Here is a 16,327-nt window from a genome sequence, read left to right on the forward strand (position 1 = left end):
TCCTTTCAGATTCCTTCTAGGTCTATGATTCTAATAATCTCTTCCATACTCTTTTCAGTTTATTCAATCTGGTGTTGCTACTCAGCTGAAATAATAATTATTAGCACTATTAAGGTTTGCAAAGCACTTTGCAAATGTTTTTGCATTTTATCCTAGGAGGTAGGTACTATTATTATTTCCACTTTATAGATGAGCAAAGTGAGGCAAAAGTTGAGTAACTTGTCCAGGGTGACATAATTAGTAAATGTTTAAGGCTAGATTTGAATAAAAATTTGATTCTAGGACCAGACCTAAATCCATTGTGCCAACTAGTTGGAAGGATATAAGTGATTAAGGTGAAGATTGAACTTCCTGGTTGGAAAGGCTTTGTTTGGGAAGGAGGGAGGTTACCTAAACAGAAAGCTCTTAAGATGAGGCTGAGGTTGATATCTTTTGTTCCCAGAAATAAGATCTTTGCTGCCAACCCCTGCTGTTCCCCAGCTAAGTGGGGATGTGTTCACAGGTTGGTTCATTTCTTCATCTGGTCCTCAAACATATATTCTTCAAAGGTTCCAAGGGGAGTCCCACATATTACTCTTCATTCTAAAGGTGTGAGTAGGTATGCAGTCTGCAGAAACGCACACACACTTAAACCAGAAATTCTATTTTTTTTTGAGTTTGGAATTTGATTTCTCTCTCTCTCTCTCTCTCTCTCTCTCTCTCTGTTTCTTTCATTCTGTCTCTCTGTCTCTCCCTCTAGCTCTGTCTCTGTCTCTCTCTGTCTCTCCCCTCTCTGTGCCTCTCTCTCTCTCTCTCTCTCTCTCTCTCTCTCTCTCTCTCTCTCTCTCTCTCTGTGTGTGTGTGTGTGTGTGTGTGTGTGTGTGTGTGTGTCTCCCCCTTTCTCATTTCTCTTTTTCTCTTTCATTCCTCACTTTCTCATTTCTCTCAGTCTCTCTCTCTCCTTCCCTATCATCTCCCTCTCCCTCTCTGTCTCCCTTCCCTCCCACTTCCTGTTCTTCCTCTGGATGTTTTTGTTTCTGCATTCATCACCCAGCTTTCCTTTCTATAGATGTGCCTCTCCAAGGCTCATTTTAACCCCCCCTTTGGGGAGTTTAATCTCCAGTAGGCATCTTTCTTGTTGTTTAGAGTGTCCATGCTTATTGCCCAACCAGAATGATGGGACATTCTTTACTGGGACATTGTTTACAGTGCCCCAACTTGGTATGGCCAGGTTTTTGCTAACTGATTGTTGGGATTTTTCCTCTTTTATCCTGTTCTTTTGGAAGTTCCACCTAGGACGAGCCAAGGACAGACTTTTTCCCTTTCCTGGCTTGTTTCATGCCACCTGCAAATGCATCTTTGCATTCTTCTCTAACTACTATTTGCCTAAAGATTTTTACATTCCAGCAAGCTTCACCTTATCTCTAAAATCACATATTCTTGTGGAGCCTCTGAATTTGAAAAGGATTCAAGTCTAGGAGTTAGATTTGTGTTCTAATGGCAGATCAATCTCTAATCTCATGAATTCAGGTTGAAGGGGGGAAAAATATTACTTGGCAGGGGGAACATTAATTTCCCCCAGTCTTCAGTTACTCCATCTGTCAAAAAAGGTTTGGATTAGATAACCTCTGAGAGTCTTTTGAGACCTGACATGATACTATATTAATTCTATCCAAACTTCTTTTACATTTCAACCCTTTTCATTTTCCATTTTCACTTTCTCCATTGAACAATTCTCTTTGGGAACTGGAGGAGATCTTAGAGATAATTTAGTCCAATACCCTGAGACCCAGAGAAGAGAAGGGGCTAAGCCCATAGATAAAAACAAGAGGGGAACATAAGAGCTCTGTCCCAGGGTGCTGACACTGGGGAGGGGATGCTTCCTCTGCAAGGCTGACCACCATCTCTTGGTCTTGCATAAAAACCTTTTGCCAGGCTGCACTTTTTTGCTGTATGATCATGCCTGGTGTCTGGGGTCTGGCTGCCTTCTTAGGACCTGCCTTTTCCCAAACACTTTTGGTGTGGGGCACTCCATAGATGACCAGCTGACCAACTCCTCTCTCAGTATAATACCACCTATAGCCAGTTGGTGATTTGGGGCACCTGACCTTCAGAATGGAATTTACCCCAAGTAATGGACATGTTGACCATATAAGCCAGGAAGTGGGGGCATGGAGAGTCAAGCCTGCCCCATAGGACTTATGTTCATTCAGTTTTTCTTTCTAAATTTATGAGATTAGTATTATTAGCCACTCCTACTTACTGATTAAGGGCAGTTGGCTAGCACAATGGATAGAGTGTCAGACCTGGAGTTCAAATGTGACATCAGATACTTATTAGCTAAGTAAATCACCTAAACTTCTATTTGCCTCAGTTTCCTTATCAGTAAAATGAGGATAATAATGGCATCTTCCTCTCATGATTGTTGGGGATAATAAGCACTATTAGAAATGTTAGCTAATTTCTTTATGGCAATAACATGAATTAGCTCCATTTTACAGCTTAGATCATGTGCCTCTGAAAAAAAAGTACTTGACTGACTCACTGTGAAGAACTTGCAAACCCTAGCCGAAGGATAAAATGTGGCCTCTGTTTAACATACATTCACTCCCTGGATCCATGGCATTATAGGTAGCATGATAGATTTGGAATCAGGAAAAATCTGAGTTCAAAATCAGCCTCTGGACACTTACTGACTAAGTGAGTCTGGAGAAACCACTTACTTGCTCTCTGTCTCAGTTTCCCCATGTGTAAAATGGGTATAATAATACTATCTACTTCAGAGGGTTGATGTTAGCATAGATAAGATAATACAAGTTTTAAAACTTGATAATCAAATAATTATCAGTCATTGTCATTCTCATCTTACAAAAAGTGACCTACTAAGCCCTGAGGACCTCCAACCCTGAAGAAGACATATAAACCAGCTGTCCAACCACCTTGAGGTTAGGGAGTTCTTTCTCTTTTTAGCCTAGATGATCTCTTAGGACAGTAGTGTCAAACACAAAGAAACTGGGGAAGGAGGGGAGAGGGTTACTAAACTATACATAAAGATCCCTGAAGACCACCTATCAACACAGAAAACCACATATCAATATTATCTATGTTCTATTTAATTTTGATTTTATTTTGTTAAATATCTCCCAATTACATTTTAATCTGACCTCTGCTGGGAGTGATGTGGACCTCATGCTGACTGTGTTTGACATTTATGTCCTAGGGAACATTAGCAGCTTCAGATTCTTTTATTATATTCTTTTGTTTTCTTTAATTTTCTATAAAATCTTGAGAAATCATTGAGGCCTGCATCTTGGACATGGACTTGGGGGCATTCTCTACTTGACAAGCTATGTGACCTTGAACCTCATTTAAACTCTGATTGCCTCATCTCCAGGGTCATCTCTAGTCATCCTGATTCTTATCTGCCAACTAGACTCTGATGGCTCTAGAGGAGAAAGTGAGACTGGTGACTTTACACAGCCTTCCCTCACTCAAATCCAATTCTCGTGCATGTCATGGTATCACCTCCCTGATATCATGACCTTCTTCTAGAATGATGGAAGCCTGCTCAGCCCTGCATCTGGACGTTGCAGGAAGAACTACAAGGGTGGACCGTTCAGGGCTCTGATGTCAGAGGTCACCTTGTCTGTATGTATGATGTTGAGAGTTAAAAGTCCCCTGTGTTAGTAAAGCCAACAGGTCAGAAGCCTGTGCTGGGCTTCTTGTCTGAAATTCAGGGATCAGAGATTTTGCCTCTGACTTTAGTTTAAATAGAACAACTGTGGAAAGTCCCTGAGATAATTGGGAAGTATGAGCATCAGACTTTTTTCTTCTAGGTCTTTGACTAATAAGGCTTTAAACTAAAACCCTTTTCCAACAGACTTGCTGCTGAGTTTTGGAAACTTCTGTATGTGGAATGGGTCAGAGGCTTCTGGGACCCCAGGGGGCATCCCCCGGAGGTTCATCACTCCAGTGGTCTTATTCCTTCTAGGATGCTGCTGCCAGTCTACCAAGATGGCAGACCTTGGGCAATGAAAACAAAGATGGAGGGACAGCACGAACCCCATCCATGTATTCAACAACCTAAATTTAGCTCAAGATAATAGAAAATCCTTCTCCGCTGAATAATCCAAGTGGACCGTACATTCTTTCCACAGAGGAAACAAGTATCAGTCCTTTGGGGCTGACAGAGGCTGCTGGGGAGAGCCTTGGTGGGAGGGGGAGGGGAGGGGGGTTTTAAGTGGGTTTTAGGCAGCTACTCCATCCATCTCTCCAACTACTGCCCTTTGAGATTCCCTTGAATTCAAGTAAACCATAAATCCCAATGAAGGGTTTCCACTGATTGTGATTATCTAGGCTTCCTGCCCTAAAAATGCCCCTTAACTCTGAACTCTGCCTTCCACAGATCTGATCATGACATCTCCTTCCTCAAAAAACTTCCAATTCCTTATTGCCTCTAGGATAAAATAGAGAATGTTTATATACTGTATAAATATACCAAATTCTCACTCTGGCATTTAAAATCCTTCCCTATCTGACTTTCACCTTTCTTTCCAGGTTTGCTTCATATAACTCCTCTTTTTGCATTTTTCATTTCAGTCAAACTAGCCTCCCACTTTCCCTAAGCATATCATTAATCTCCAACCTCCCTGCCTTTGTATATGTAGTCCCTCCTGCCTGGAATACACTTCCACTTCAGCTCCATATCATAGGATCCCTAGTTTCCTTCAGGTGACAACTAGCACCTTCTCCCTCTTGAATTTATCATCTATTATTTTGACTGTAAATCATATTCACTTGTGTCCATTTTGTAACCTCCAACATAGAGTGCAGGCAACTTGAGGGCAGAAACTGTTTCATTTTTTCCCTTAGAATCTACGGGCACCAATTACAATAACAGGTAAACAATCACGTACTTAATAAATACATGCTTATTGGATTTCAAAAGGGACCAAGGACTAAGGCACTTTTGGGGGATAATTTTAAAGAATCTTAGCAGAAAATTCAAGTGTTTAAGACTGAAGATAAGAGAGAGGTCAGAGAGTGAGGGACGGACAGACTTCTTATGCAACTCTGCTGTTTAGCCAAGCCAAGACCTCTCCCATTGTAAGGATCTGGGCAGTGATTGCTGACATAATAACCTTGGCATCACCATCAACATAGCTAACATTTATACAGCTCTTTAAAGTTTTCTAAAAATGCTCTATACTCTTTATCTCATTTAAGTCTCAAAAACAACCCTGAGTCAAAGGTGTTATTGCTATCTCCATTTTACAGATGAGGAAAATGTGAGAGTGTGAGAGTGTGAAAGATTAAGTGACTTGTCTGGAGAAATGATTTGAACCTGAAGGACTTCCAGGTCAGCACTGCATCCACTCTGTTCTGTGTGCTGGACAGCTGGGCTGGAGATTTTCTTCCAGTTCCATTCAGGGGTCTGAAGGAAGAAGTGTCCATCTGGCAGGAAAGGGGAAAGGGAGCTTGGTCTCCCTAGTCTATGTGGCCCTTTTTCAGTCCCACAATAGACTTGAAGTTTGGGAATAAGTTGAATAAAAGGTATGGAGTAGGTATTTTGTACATAGCAAGTCCTTAGCAAAGATTGTTTTGACTGAATTGAATTGAATTCATGGTGGCCACTTCATTGAATATTCAGCATATTGAATGGTAGAAATCTCAGGAATAAAAGGAAAAGATGCTGGGGTGTCTCTCCCTTCCAATCCATCCTCTATTCATCCACTAAAGGAATCTTCCTAAAGCACAGGTTTGATCATGTCACCACCATCATCACTCAATAAACTCCAGTGACTTCCTATTGCCTCCAGCATCAAATATAAAATTCTCTGTTTAGCATTCATAACCTTCATAAACTAGCCAATTCCTACCTTTCCAGGCCTCTTATATCTAACTTTTGGCCAAGAACCCTTCAATCTAGTGACACTGACCTCCTGACTGTCCCACAAACAGGACTCTCCATCTCTCAACCCTGGATGTTCTCTTTGTCTCCCATGCCTGGAAACATCTCCCTTCTTAACTCTGACTACTGACCTCCCTGGTTTCCTTCAAGTCCTTCCTAAAATCCTCCTTTCTACAGGAAACCTGCCCTAACTCTTCTTATTTACAGCACCTTCCCTCTGGTTAATTATTTCCTATTTATTGCTTGCTTTGTAGAAATTTGGTTGTTGCACCCCCCCCCCCCAGTAGATTGTAAGCTCCTTGAGGGCAGGGATTGTCTTTAATAAATGTTTATTAAACAAACAGCAATAGTAGCATGCATACCTATTCATATGCATATATATGTAGATATAGATATATATAGAGAGAAAGAGAGCACATAGTCCATACTAAGTAAATGTTTATTGAATAATTCCTCTATAAAATGGGACTGAAAAATCCAAACCCCTCATTTAAGAAATAAAAAAGCAGAGACATTAAAAAATTAGCTCCAGATCACCCAGTGGCTGAGACAGGATTTGAATCCAGGTCTTTTGATTCCAGATCCAGCATTCTCCACTATTCTGTACTGCCTCCCTAACAATAATGGTACTACCTACATCCACCTTATGGGGAGGTTCGAGTAGGATAAACATATTGGTCTGTAAACTTAAAGAAATGTCAACTTTGACTCATGTGGAGCCTATTGGTCTCCCTCGTGTCCTTCTAAGGGACAATGAAGTCAGACAGTCTTCCAGAGTCAGATATGGTGCCTCACCCACTCAGTGGGGCTTTCTGTGTACAATAATAGGTCTGTTCCTTTTGAACAAACCATCCTCCCCAGACAACACAGCCAGCTGTTGTTGAATATACAAAATAATCCCTGAGATGGGCTCCCATGACCAGATTTAAGCATTGGAGCTTTAGAAATGCCACGAGAATGTCTTTAGTACAATCTCAGCCTGTCCCTGCTGGATCTTGGGAAGCATCAAACCCAATCGGCTCTGGGAAGGAAGCTGAGACCCCAGAAAGGATGGGGGAGAAAGAGTAGCAACTTGTCTGTGAGTTAACAGAAGAACAAGGATTAAAATCTATTCTGAACTTCCAGACCCATCAGAGCATATTCTATAGCATCATTTTGCTCGTCAGTAAAGGAAAGCTATAAGACAGGCTTAAAAAGATCTGGAAGGAATCTTAGGAAAGAATGTTAGCTCTCAAGTCAGAAGAGCTTGGTTCAAATCTTTTCTCCAACACTTGCTGCCAAGTGACCTTGGACAAGTCACTCAGTTTTCTCATCTCCAAAATGGAGGAGTGGAAAAGGATCTATAATAGAAAGGTTCCTTCTAAATATAGATTTATGAGCCTATGAACCAAATCATCTTATCTAGTTTCCTTATTTTACAAATAAGGAAACTGAGGCCCAGGGAGGCCAAGTGACTTGGCCTTTCAGATCATTCTGGTAGTAAGGTATGGAACGGGGACACAAACCCAGATTTTCTAACCAGTGCTCTTTTCCCTACCCACAGCATGCTTGTTCTCTTACACCTTCAAATTTTTGAAGAAATCATGAAAGGCAACTCCCAAGTTTTTTCAAGAAATGTCCCTCTAATATCATTGTCAAGGATGAAACCCTCTGAATCACTAAATACAAATAAATAAATAAAAATAAATATAGATACTTAAATATGCAAACAGCTCATCCCACCCTTAATTTGTACCTTATTTAATTCATTGTTATTCAGTCATGTCTGACTTTTCTTGACTCTGTTTGAGGTTTTCTTGGTAAAGCTCACCAATCATCCTGATCTTACTAAGTCAGGTCACTGGGCTCATTTTGATCAATTTTATGTGCAAGTCATGGTATCACTTTCCTGATGTCATGGTCTCCTTCAAGACTGAAAAAGAGGCAGGGCAGCTAGGTGGCGCAGTGGATAAAGCACCGGCCCTGGAGTCAGGAGTACTTGGGTTCAAATGCGGCCTCAGACACTTAATAATTACCTAGTTGTGTGGCCTTGGCCAAGCCACTTAACCCCATTTGCCTTGCAAAAATCTAAAAAAAAAAAGACTGAAGAACAACTACTACTATGGCTACCACTATTTCTATCATTATTACGACTGCTACTGCTGCTACTGCTGTTTCTACTACTACTACTACTACTACTACTACTACCAGCTGCTCCTGCTGCTTGTAAAGATACTGGAATGGTTTGCCATTCCTTCTTCCATTCATTTTACAGATGAAGAAACTGAGGCAGACAGGGTGACTTGACCAGAGATACAGAGCTAGTAAGTGTCTGAGTCTGAATTTGAACTCAGGTCTTCCTGGCTCCAGGCCTAGCCCTCTAGCCACTGAGCCACCTAGCTGCCTTATATCATTCTCATCTTACATAATCAGTTTTCTTTTCAGGTGTGTGTGTATATATATATCTCATCTTCCTTCCCAGATAATGATGTCTTAGTCTTGCTTATACTTCCCTCAAGATCAGATCTCAGCGAGTAGATTTTTTCAATCTGTAAGCATTTAGTTTGTGACCTCCATTCACTATGCTAAGTGCTGAGAAAATAAGGACAAAATTGAAACACACTGTCCCCAAGAACTTGACATTGTATTTAGGAGATAGAACACACACAAACACACACACACACACACACACACACACGGACACACAGGCACACAAACAACACTCTAGGTGGAGCAATGGATAGAGTTCAGAGTCTGGAGTTAGAAAGACATGAATTCAAATGCAGCCTCAGGCACTTACTAACTGTGTGACCTTGGGCAAGTCACTTAACTCCATTTGACTCAGTTTCTTCATCTGTAAAAGCAACTGGAAAAGAAACTGGCAAACCACTCCAGTAACCCTGCCAAGAAAACTCCAAATGGGGTCCAAAGCATCAGGCATGACTGAAACAACTGAACAATGCACATTTTATAATATTCATATATGTACATACAAGCACATTCAAAATAAATGCTAGGGAATTTGAGGGAGGAATGCAACAGAGTGGGCTCAGTTCTTTCCCTGTTGTTCCTTACCACGAAGGAGAACCTTACTTTTTATCCCCTTAAGGGAACTGGAATAGCTCTTAGCCCTTGAAAAGCATCATCCATAATCAGGCAACAGGAACATGGCTGAAGGGACAGTCTGGTGGTATTATGTAGACCATTGGCCTTGCCAGAGACTCCTCAGAGAATAAGGAAGGGGAGGAGAAAGATTCTAATCTGACACATGGCAGATACTTAATAAGTGCTTATCAGCTAGTGTCCTAAGCCTCAGAGGTAGAATCTGTTAAATATCAGTGCCTTATTTAACCTGGTAAATGAGATGAACCAACAGTCTGTTTCTGAGTTTAAAAAAAGTTGACCAGGTATTAAAGGATTAAATCCTTCCCAGGTTTTAGTAGTTTATTGGGAAAAGCCTTGACTTTGCAATCAGAGAACCTGAGTTCAAATCCCACCTTCTAGTACCTGACTACTTACTTCTTCCTGTGTGTCTTTGGACAAAATACTTATCTTTCTGGGTGCCCAAACGAAGATTTGGACTCCAATCTAAGAATTGGACTCAGTGATTTTTATGGTTCTTTCTAACTCTTAATTTAAAAGCTCTCCTGGGACTCAGTGTCCTGCACAAAGGGGTGGCAAATCTATGGAAAGACTGAAATAAAACAATATGAAAACCTCTGGACACATCAGTTTCAGTAGAGGTTGTTCTAAAAGTCTTCATTCTTTAAATCTTTAAACTCTTCCCCCGAGTTCACCTTTGTATCATATTTTATCCCTCTATACTCTCATTTCAAATTATCTTTCTGCTACAATAGAAACCTTTGCAGCCAGTGCATTCCCCTCCAAGACCAACCTTGTTTTCATTTTGTACCTACTTACTTATGCTTCTGCTAAGGTTCTCAAGGGCAGAGGGAATTTCAGAATACCTGTAGTTCAATACAATTTTCTCTTGTATTCCTAGTATCATAATAGTAAGTAAGCATTTAATAATAAGCTGATTGGTCACTAAGGCTTGTCACTATTATTGCTACTGAGTTTGTTTATAAATTCTGAGTTACCAAGAACTTGGTCCCCTCTCTAAGTCATCATCTAAGTCTCAGAAGTCAAAGGGTCCACTTAGGAAATGGATGTTATCTTATAGAATTCAACAGGCAAAAAGAAATAATAATAATCGTTTCCTATGTCATTTTCTCCTCAGTCTTTAGCTGTCACTTCCACTCTCTCATTTGTGGTCTAGTGGTTAGAGTCCTATACCAAGAATCAGGACAGCCTATTATCCTGACCCTGATAGTTACTGTGTGGCCATGAGCAAATCACTTAATCTCACCCAGTCTCTGCTGCTTTATCTATAACCTGAGGCTAAGAATAACTATAGTACCAAATTCACAAGGGAGGATTCAACAATTTATGTTTCTCCAAGAATTAAGAAAGTAAACTTGAAAGGAATCATACTGATTAGTTCCAATCTAAAGAACCATACTGGTTCCTTACTGACCTAAGAGTTCATTATTCTGGAAAAAAATTTAGGAGATTTGTATTACTTTATAACAATGGCTCTGGGATCTGTGAACTTTTAAAAAACTGAAAAATTGAAATAACTATATTTCAATATAATTGATTTTCTTTGTACTCCTATGTATTTTATTTGAGGCTTTTAAAAAACATGATTCCAAAAAGGGTTTCACCAGACTACCAGAAGGGTAAGAATTCCTGTCTTATAGCAATGAACAAGCATCCATCCTTCCCCTAAAAGTATTCTTAGGAGACAAGATGCGCTGAGACTTTCGTTTATCCTTTGAAAGACACTCGAGCTCTTAACTATCAAACAAACATATAACAACTTTTTATATTGTCTAGAGCCCTGTGTCTCCTTCCCCCTTAGGCACCTTTTCTTTGCTACCAATCAATCCTAGCATGATTTTATAGATTCATACAATCTTAGCGCTAGAAGAAACCATGCAGTTCATGTAATCAAAGGACTAAGATCAGCATTTCTCTATTTTACAAACGGGGAAACTGAGAAGTTTTTTGAGAACTTAAGAAACTGAGAAGTTACTTGCCCAAGTCTAGCATCCAGATCTCCTGACTCTTTCAGTACACTGAGGTTGACTTTGTATAATTTTCACATTGTATAGAGGTAGAAACCAAAGCTCTCAAAGATCCAAAGACTCAGGATGAAAACATTTTTCATTAAGGAAAAAGAATCAGTCCTTTACCAGGAAGAGCCTGAGGAGGTTCTTTCCAGCATCTGGTCAGAGTCTGGAGCCCCCCCCCCCCCCATCCCCTCCCCTGGAAATCTCTTGCCCTTGAGCTTTTCTAACAGTCTGACCAAGACCTTATCTTTCTCCAGGGAGAATCTGGCCAGACACCTGAGGAGGAGTACAGGCTCAAAAAATGTGTTTCATAAATTCAAGAAAGTTGCTAAGGTGTCCTATAAAAAGGGGAATCTGGCTGCTGCTGCTGCAAGAGGAATGGTGTGCAGGTCTATCTTCTGAAGCTGTGGATGTTTGTCCCAGTCTTACAACAGAGCAAATAACTGAGATTCCCCTCCTGGGATGATGACAAGTCGTTCAACCTGCTACCGAGGCTCAGCTGCCCCCATGCATCTAGGTAGTAGGAAATGAGTCTAAGAATGAATGGAAGCTCTGGACCCAGAGTGGGGCCCAGCCACCACTGCCATGCTGAGGATGAGCAGGAAGGAAGGGAGCCCTCACCCTCGCCCCTGGCCCTTGTCACAGTGAGCCCTCACCCGACTCCAAATGAACCTTGCTTTGAGAACTAAGGCCTTCATCATTCAGGCTGACATCTCCCCCCACTCACCTACCTCCATTCAGCCCCCCCTTCCCTTCCCAGCTCCCCAGGGCAGGATGCCAGCACCTGGTCTTTCTCTTCTCACCCTGGGGCTTCCTCACTTATTACAAGTAGAACAGAGTTGATTAACATTGTCTGGCAAGGTTCATCCCCCTCCCTCTTTTTTAAAGGGGAAAAAAAATCCAAACCCACACACTCTAGTCAAAACTCAGCACAAAGAAAAGTCCCCCTAGTCAATGAAGCAAGACAATGAGGATGCACTGTACCTTTAAGGAGTCAGACTGGGTGCCCAGGAGGAGGCAGGTTATTCTTGGTGCCCTGCTTCCTTACCTAAGTCTGAGTTAGCCCCTTTCCCCCTCTGGCCAGCCTCTCGCCACTCTGGGGAGCTTTTACCATTTAAGGTCAATGTTGCATCTGGCTCTGCTGGCTGGAAGCTGCTCCCTTCGGGGCCTCCCTCCGCTCTCCTAGTCCTGCTGCCTGCCTGGCCTGCCCTGGCAGGGAGCTAGGATAGAAAGCCTCAGATTCTTCCAAGCCCCTTTCTCCTGTTTCAGGGACTCCTAAAGCCCAGCCCCCCAGGGAGGCTCCAGGAGGCAGGGCTGGCCTGGGACTGGACCATGGCTCCTCAGCCAGGGAAGGAAAAGCAGTCACTCTCTCCCCCCTTCCCCCTGCTCTCCACACACTCTCTGCCTGCTCAGCCAGTCCTGAGGGGGCTTGTGGCTTCCCCCCCATGGGCATTATCTTCCTCTTTCTGGCCACACAAGCAGCTGGTCTCTAAAAGGTGCCCCTGGGCCCTGAAAGGATCCTCAGATCTGTTGGCTCAGAAGCAGACTCGTCTTGGAGGGGGTCTTCCTCCGAATGCCTCCACCAAGGAGGAAAGGAGATTGGGGCAGGGGGCTGCAGTGTGCCCCCAGAACCTTGGCCCTACTTCAAATTCTTAAGCAGAAGGAAGCCGGCAATGGCTAACCCATCAAGGAGCCCAAGACCCTTCCTTCCATCCCTTGGAAGTTGATCCAAGCCAGGGAAGCTGACGCCAATTTTAACCTCAGCCGGGCCTTCTCCACCTAACTATTCTTCCCTTGCTGGGACCAATTCCTGATCTCTAAGAAAAGAGAGACTAAAAGGACTGTATTGGCCTTCTATCCGCCTGAAAAAAAAATGTTTTTTTCACTGGGTTGAGGAATAGTATTCAAAGATTCATGGATCCCATTTGTATGATCCATACAAATGTTCATTTTTTAATGCTATTTTATTTTATTTTTTCAATTACGTGCAAAGATAGTTTTCAACATTCATCTTTTTGTAAGCTTGAGTTCCATATTTTTCTACCTCCCTTTCTTCCCTCATCTGATTAGATTAGATATGTACAATAATCAAAAATGTTTAACAACCAGTTCTCCCTGTCTCCTCCCCCCGAAGAACACAGAACACACTTTATGTTTAAGCTGCAGTGTTAACATTTTCACTATCACTTTCTTAAGTCTAAACAATCCATACTGCTTTTCAGTATTTGTTGATTTAGGAGGTGTAGATGTTCACACTGAGAATTTCATAACTGACTCTAGAGAGCCTGCTTGCCCTCAGTCCAGCACATCTGAGCTGGTCCCCATCATCACAGATGGCAGGCACTTTTTAGGAAGAACCTTGAAATATTCAGGTTAAAGTGATCTCGGCTCTACCTTTACTAGCCTGCCCCCTCCAGTCCCCATACCAACCAGTGTTTCCCATCCTTGTCTCTCCTTTAAAATAGTGAGAACCAGAGCTAATTGTGAGTGCAATTGTGATAACCAGGAGAAGCAATGCCACAAGAGTAGTGTATGAAAAACATCCTCAAAATCAACTTTTAAAGTCAAATTCAGTTGTAATAGGTGACATTTCAGGATGTGACCTAGGACTTTAGGACATAAGGTCTTTTGGAGGAGAGAAAGACTAAAGGAATTGATGGGAGGATGGGAAAGGGGAAAGAATAGGAGAGACCTTGAGACACTAAGAAATGACTGATGGAGAGGCCACCACTGGGCAGGACAGTTCTGAGTCAGAGAAGAGATACACCTGATGGAACTGCTAGAAAAGGAAGCTATCACATGGGACCTTCTCTTTTAACTAATTTTTCTAGCTAGTTGGATACTAAGTTCAGTTGGCTCCATCTATGAAGGAATACAAGGAGATCCAGAACACTAGATTTTGGCTATCTGAAACAAAGGTTCAGTCACTCCACGTTAGTTGTAGCGCTGATGGGGGATTAAACTTCATCATCTCTGAGGGCTTTCCCAACTCTAACAGGTGATTGAGTATCTGGAACCTTTGTCTCCTAGGTTTCTCTCTTCCATGGAGAATTGAGATTACCTAAATAGCTAATTAAAGCTTCTCAATGCTGAATCTCATTTTTCTGATGTTTATATGACATCCATACACACATCTATAATCATATACTGGCACAGAGCTTCAACTATGACCACAAACAATCAATGGAAGATATAATGGGTAGAATGCCAGGAGTAGAATCCAAAGGCTCAAAGTCTATCTCCAATATGTACTGGTTATAGGACCATGAGCAAGCCATGTGAGCCTCAGTTTTCTCATTTGTAAAATGGGGATTTTGATAGGATCAACTTCCCAAGGTTGTTGTGAGATTTTATTTGCAAAACTGTGTAAAACTTAAAGTATTAGATCTGTGATCGCTGTTATTATTATTATTATTCTCATTCACATGTCATAGAGAACACTCAGGAGACCCAGAATTTGCCAGATCCTTAGGAATCTCCCAGACTAGAAAGGGACACAGGGTCACAGCTGACTCTCTGGGACCAGCTGGAGGTCTCAAAGCCTTCCCAGGGATAGGGCAAGAGCTGAAAGAAAATATCAAATGCAGGAAGAGTCTGGGAGCATAAAACAAAGACCAAGAGTTATGTGGGCTTGTCTAACTTTTGAGGAAAGGGAAAAATGGGAACAAGTATTTTGTCCTTGAATACTAAGGGAGACAACCACAGGAGAAGGCAGTGAAAAGCAGCAGGATTATCTGATAGCCCATCCTGGCTTGCCAAAACCCAACACTAATTTGCTTCCACCTCTCTTGATTCTACTCATATGCTACTGATCCAACCTGGAGGTAGTCTTGACACTATGCTGATGGCTATCAGTTACGTCCAATTCTTTGTGATACCATTTGTGGTTTTCTTAGCAAAGGCACTGGAGCGGTTTGACATTTCCTTCTCCAGCTGGTTGTATAAATGAGGAAACTGAGGTAAACAGGATTATGTGACTTGCCCAGGGTTACACAACTGGTCCGTGTCTGGAGTCAGATTTGAACTCAGGAGAATGAATCTTCCTGACTCCAGGGCCAATGCTCTGTCCACTGTATCGCCCAGCTGCCCCTGGCTACAAAATTTTGTTATCTAACCTCAGCTGGGCCCTTAGCAAAATAACCTTTCCTCCATTCCCTAAATAATTCTTGTATCCTGCTCACCATAGTGATTGTTTCAAACCTCCTCTCCTTATACCTTCCTTTGATACTATACCTAATGAGAACCTACCTTTATATTTCACTGAAAAATTGAGACTTCTATCACTTTCACTATCTACTTTCAAGACAAGGAGGGGAGAATGGGACATAGGAAATTTTTAAAAGAAGTTTAACAGTAACATGTATAACCTATATCAGGTTACTCCCTGGGGAGGAAAAGGAGAGAGGGAGAAAAATGTGGAAATCAAAATCCTACAAGAAAATGAATGTTGAAAGTTATCTTTTACGTGCAATTGGAAATAATAAAATATTTAAAATAAATTTGTAAAAAAGAAGTTTGGGGGGCAGCTAGGTGGATAGAGCACTGAATCTGGAGGCAGGAGGACCTGAGTTCAAATTTGGCCTCAAACACTTGATTCTTACTGTGTGACCTTGGGCAAGTTACTTAAACTACATTGCCTCAAAAAAAAAAAAGGGAGTAGCACAGTAATAGTACAGTAATGGGGGCAGAGAGACATTAATATCCTCTTTAGATGGTAGAATATCAGTCCTCAAAATGTGGTCCTGGGACCTTTAGAATCCCCAAGAACATTTCAGGGGCTGTCAAAGCTAAAACTATGTTCATAATAAAATCAAGATATTTTAATATAGTAAACATCAATAAAGCTCATGCATATAAGCAAAAGGGAACATCAACAATTTTTAATAATCTAAAGGGGGTTCAAGACCAAAAAGTTTGAGACCCACTAAAGCTAGACAAAGGAGAGGAGAGAGAGGAAAGGTCATCAAGAAACTGTGAACAAACAAGAAGAAAAAGTCAAAGGCTTCTCCTTAAAGTATAAGGGAGAACCAGAGTTCATTTAAGTGCTGGTTGCTAGTTAATACATGAAACTGAGAGAAGGGAACAAAGTAATCTGCTGGATCTTTACATTTCTTTAGATCTTACACCAAATTAGGAATTCCGAACTTTTTCTGTGTTATGAGCCCCTTTGGCAATCTAGTGGAGCCTGTTTCAGAATAGTGAAGCCCTTTTCAGAATAATACTTTTAAATGCATAAAATTGAATTACATTGAAACACACTGAATATACACATATATAAATATGTCAATATATATAAATAAAAACATAAATATATAAATATACA

At 41.4% G+C, this 16,327-nt stretch overlaps 1 protein-coding gene across 10 annotated transcripts in view; it reads right to left on the reverse strand.

The window, feature by feature from the left end:
• The window catches only part of IRAG1 (inositol 1,4,5-triphosphate receptor associated 1), a 154,234-nt gene that overhangs the window by 116,988 nt on the left and 20,919 nt on the right, over positions 1-16,327 (reverse strand). For 5 of the 10 annotated variants that reach the window (XM_074230314.1, XM_074230315.1, XM_074230306.1 and 2 more), the window contains exon 1: positions 11,989-16,213. The exons of 4 other annotated variants lie outside the window; for them this stretch is intronic. The gene's annotated coding sequence lies outside the window, so the exon portion shown is untranslated. Of the gene's footprint in view, positions 1-11,988; positions 16,214-16,327 lie in introns of those variants that run through there. One more of the 10 variants, XM_074230303.1, reaches the window with a different exon arrangement.

This window comes from Macrotis lagotis, chromosome 3 (genome assembly GCF_037893015.1).
Source record: "Macrotis lagotis isolate mMagLag1 chromosome 3, bilby.v1.9.chrom.fasta, whole genome shotgun sequence".
Lineage (NCBI taxonomy): Eukaryota > Metazoa > Chordata > Mammalia > Peramelemorphia > Peramelidae > Macrotis > Macrotis lagotis.